Source organism: Elaeis guineensis, chromosome 1 (genome assembly GCF_000442705.2).
Source record: "Elaeis guineensis isolate ETL-2024a chromosome 1, EG11, whole genome shotgun sequence".
Lineage (NCBI taxonomy): Eukaryota > Viridiplantae > Streptophyta > Magnoliopsida > Arecales > Arecaceae > Elaeis > Elaeis guineensis.
Genome location: NC_025993.2, coordinates 150,915,294 through 150,920,169, shown reverse-complemented (window position 1 = coordinate 150,920,169; position 4,876 = coordinate 150,915,294). Strand labels below are relative to the sequence as shown.

General features: G+C 42.3%; 1 long non-coding RNA gene across 1 annotated transcript; it reads left to right on the top strand.

The window, feature by feature from the left end:
- Positions 1 to 298: 298 nt before the first annotated feature.
- Positions 299 to 1,757, top strand: LOC140851724 (uncharacterized). The gene is made up of 2 exons (XR_012134467.1): positions 299 to 673; positions 775 to 1,757. It is a non-coding gene; the product is annotated as an uncharacterized lncRNA (long non-coding RNA).
- Positions 1,758 to 4,876: the final 3,119 nt, after the last annotated feature.

The window sequence follows — 4,876 nt, the reverse complement described above, 5'->3', positions numbered from 1 at the left end:
ATTCCAAATACGTCTTCCCCAAATGCTATCATACTAACGCAGCTACACCAAACCTAACAGAATAAAACAATATATTTTATACAACAAAATGGTCATTGTTCGTCCATCCGCTTTCCCCTCCTGTCATCTACTGCCGTCCACTTGCCGACGTATCTCATGAAATCCCAACGTGACCTACCGTGCATTATAAACGGTTTCATGGGCCTAAAAAATGTAGCCGTCCCATCGGGTCCCAAACGCACTTCACGTGCTACCAAACTGACTGCATAAAAATAGATATTATTCCTTCTCATTATTTAAGGAGTAGATGAGGCGTGATGTGGCCCGAAAGATAAAGAAGAACGGCCCCTGACCGCTCCTCTGTCTGCTTGGGAGAAGTGGTTGGAGACGTACGGGAGGCGTGGCGTATTATCTTCCACGTCCACAAAACCATATATCCGCCCGTATGTCGCACCAAGGTCCTGCCCCCGGAGGGCTGAAAATTTCCAACGTAGCTCCATCTTTTCTTTGCGTCCGCATCAAGAGCTGGACTTTGGACAACGGCAGTTACAACGCATTGTCATGCATGGAGAAATTATATCTCATATACTATACCTGTCATCTCCTCTATCTGATTATGAGCCAATCATTAAAATGAATGCATGATAAATGAAATCCACGGAAAGCAAATGAGGTGATTAACTTGGTACACATTGAAATTTATTCAAATAGTTTTGGTGTTGTATCTTGTTGCTGCAAGGTATATCTTCTTACTTACTGACTCTTGATTAACAGGTCGAAAATTTTGGTTCGTCCATTCAGTCACTAAATTGATCATGTTAATGGGATGCGGTGTAGGGGAGTGTTTTCTATGAACAAATGTGTATTATCGATGGTTTACCGATTCAGGATGGTTATGTTTATTAAGTTGGGATTCTCTTAAGTTTGTTGATTAGCTCAGGGATGTCTGGTTTCTCAATCATTTCTTGCCAACACACGCGTATATATACTACATGTCGATGTGTAATCGATTGTGGTCGGCGATGTACATGTCTTATGCCCTTGTGCTCTCATTCAGCATGAATCCTGACACAACATCGAGACAGCTCATAATCGAAACGGCTACTGGCGGACGTAACGAGTCACCATCCCACCCCAAAATAATCCCGACCAAGCAACAGCTGCACTACATTGGGCGCAATAAAGGCCAGGCCATTCTACGGCAAAACAACGCCCTCGTTCCAGCCCACACCCAGAAAGTCCTCCCACGGGGGCCAATTATAAATTCCGAAGCATCCTTCGCTTTTGTCGGCATTCCCAAAAAGCTCCGCTCCGCGCCGCGGGCCGCTCTGGCCGTGCCCTGCGGGATAGCTGGCGCGCACGCACGACGCCCAAAGGACGAATATGAAAGGGACCTGATGGCGAAAAGAGAGGTCGCAATGATGACCGTGGAGGCAAAGGAGGAGTTAGGGGGACCGGAGAAGATAGCCACGAAAGAGAAAAAGAAAGGAGGAGGGTATTTAGGGGTTACGGCGTCGTTGTCTCGAGGTGGGATGGACCCGTTTTCGAATTGCTAGTTTGTTTGTTTACGCGAGCATTTGAGATGGGGAGGTCGAAAAGGGGCTGCTTTGGAAGGCGGCCCACGCTGTACCGTAAACTCGATGATGAGTGCTGTTTATTTATATCTATTTGCTTTCGTGTGGCCAAGGTAATTGGAGAACGACAAGGGGAGGTGAGTACTTCAGATGGTCCAGAATGAGTTGCCATTGAATCTGTCTCGTCCTTCATCTTCCTGGATATATTATTTATTTCCGTTTGATGGTAGATACCGAAATATTGATGCCATGCATGGAAAAAAGGGATCGTTTCATGAGAGTGATTTTAGATGGGTCGGATATTTGAGCATGAAGTTTTTAATGTGAGGAAGAAATCTGTCGGCAATTTTAGTGTACATCCATTAGTATGGAGTATGTCTTATTTCTTATTTAATTTTTTTTTTTATTTTTTTTTGGTAAACAATTTTTTTTTTTAATTGAATAGGTTTGCAGGGTGGAGTTGCAAATTGGGCAGAAAATTAAAAATTTAGACGATACCAGGATTCAAGGAATTTTGATTTGTATTCCTTCAACAGAATTTAGCAAACTTAATGCAAAACGGTCATCCATATTAGATCTTACTAGGAAAAAGGACTCTAGATGTGTCGTTGCTGAATTTTTTAACGAAACATCAATAAAGCCCCACATGGTACAAGTTCGTGGACCATCTCTCGACACCTCTCGGCAACAAGTAGCTAGTGACGGTTAGGCCTGCAGACCACACGACCACAGCCCATTAAATGGAGAGAGAGCGCAAACGAAGCCATAAAGATCCAAGGCCCAGACATCAGCACGCGGCCCAATAAGAAAAATAAAAAAGCACACGCAGTGCGTGTGTGACGTGGGATGCCAACATCACATGCTGCTTCACCATTGCATTACGTGCGGCGCTACAGCAACTATAACCAAAACCATCCTAATCACAAGCACCAGAGGGATCAGACTGTCAACATCAAATTTCTCCTCACAGAGAGATACCGTTAGCGGCGTGCCCTTGCACCTTCTTGGGCAAGAACCTGGAATGCCTAACACGATGCACTGGTTTAGGATTGTGAGGATCTCTGCATCCAGCACTGGGAAATTGCGGCCGATTGATATCGGAGAATGCAAAGAATGCAAGAGTCGGAACCAATGAATCGGCTAGGCAATGAGATATTATATAAACGACTAATAAGATCAGAAACACTCCCAAAATCACGCTAAAACCACCGGATTAGAACAAAAAGGAATGCCAATTATTATCATTGGGGCCGTCAAAATGGGCTTGGCCCACAGGACCAGCCCAACTCAATTCTGTAAATGAAGTGGGCTGGACTGCTATATTAATAGTCCAAATAACAACTGAGCTTTTTGGCCCACCCTACATCTGCCCCAAGACTAAGATGGGCTGGATCAGACTAACCCGATTGGGTCAAGAAAACTAAAAAAAAATCTCAAAAAAAAATTCGATTCACTTTTTTTAGTTTTCATTATTCACCGCTACCGCAGATCCCTAGGACGACCGTCGGTTCCTCTCCCTTTGGCTCAATCAATTGATCTCCGTCTCACGCCCCATCCAACTGCCGGCCTCCGAGCTCTCAGATCCCCCCTCCTCCTCCTCCTCCTCCTCCTCGTTGTCGGTGCCGCTGCCTCCAAGTCCGATCACGAATTAAGATATGCCCCCTCCTCTCTTCCGCCGACGGATGCCTCATCTAACCTTTGGGCTCTCAGAAGTCAGATCCCCCTCCTCCTCATCATCATCGATGCCGCCACCTCCGAATCAGATCCGGCCGCAGTGATGCCCTCCCATGCCTAATTTTTCTGCCTAATGCCTCCCCTCCTGGCTCTTCTCCTTTTTGTCACCGGCACCGCTGTCTTGGAGTCGATTGCAAGGTACGCCGTATGCCCCCTCCTTTCTTCAGCTCCAGACTCTTCGATCCAGTCGCGGCATCGACGATACTCGATCTCTGCCTCCCCTCAAGCTCTCTTGATCTCTCTCCAGGCTCTCTCTCTCGAGTTGTACCAATTTTTTTTTTTATATTTTGATGGCTGGCCCGGCCCACGACCCTTAAAGGGCTGGGCTGGGCCAACTATATGCTGTTCCATTTTTTGTCTGGGCTTAGCCCGGCCTGTTTCATCAAATTTTAAGCCCTTGTAGGCTGGACCGGCCCATTTTGACAGTTCTACCTCTTATCCATAAAAAAAAAAAAAGAAAAAAGGGGGGCAGCCTCCTCATGGCATATTTGTTGCTTTTTGCATCTGTTTGGATGATTGAGCTGAAAATTATATGGAATTCATAGGTTGGATCAATAGATTACAAGCTCAAATGGATCTATATTTATAAATATCCAAAAGTGATTTTAGAGTCGGTAGGCTCGAATCCTATGGAAAAAAAAAAAAAATCTAGCAAAATCACTTCTATAAAATCCAGACAGGTTTACTCTAAAAATCACTTATAGCTTAGCTTGCAGTCTTATAATTTTTGTTAATTGTATCAATCTATTTCACGAATTTTATAGAATTTTCAGTCCAATCATTCAAATAAACTTCTAATATTGTTACAGGATTTGACAGAAAATCCTGTAAAAATTATAAGCTTATTGATCTATTTGGCTTGTATTTTTTAAGAGTATGTTCAAATCTTAGTCTTTAAGTTGCAAAAAGAATAAAAGATTATTTTTTTCTCATAGAATTCGGGCTAAATGGTGTTTGATTGGTACAAAGCTATGCTTAAAGGACACAAATTTTATATGATTTTCGGGCCCAATTTTATAAAAATATTCAAATAGGTTGTTACGATGTTGCTAAACTTTAATTTTTATTATGATGGGTGATATTTGAGGATCATGCATGAAGTTTAATTTTTTATAGGTTAATTAGTCAAAGGTTCATGAATTGATAGGGATAATTAGATTCAAAATTTTAATGACTTATACTTTTAAATTGAACTGGATGTCATCATATATATGTAGGGTACCAGTTATTTTTGGTACAATATAGGGTACTGGTTAGTTCACTGGGAGTTAGTTGAGTCCTCGATAGATCTGCTTGCACCACTTTTACTAATAGAATAGATAAAACTATCCCTTATTTTTTATTTTTTAAATCTAAAATTTAGAATTACTTTATCCAGCCGTGAAGATAAACAAGTAAACAGCGGTTGTTGCTGTGGAACAACATGTAAAAAATGAATCCGTTTTGTGATACATAACGTAGGATCCCTAACTCGTTAGAACGTTATAACGTCCGTTTTTTCTTGTTAAACGGTGTTCAGCGAGGACTATTTTACCGTGGTTAAAAAAAACAAAGAAAAAGGAACATAA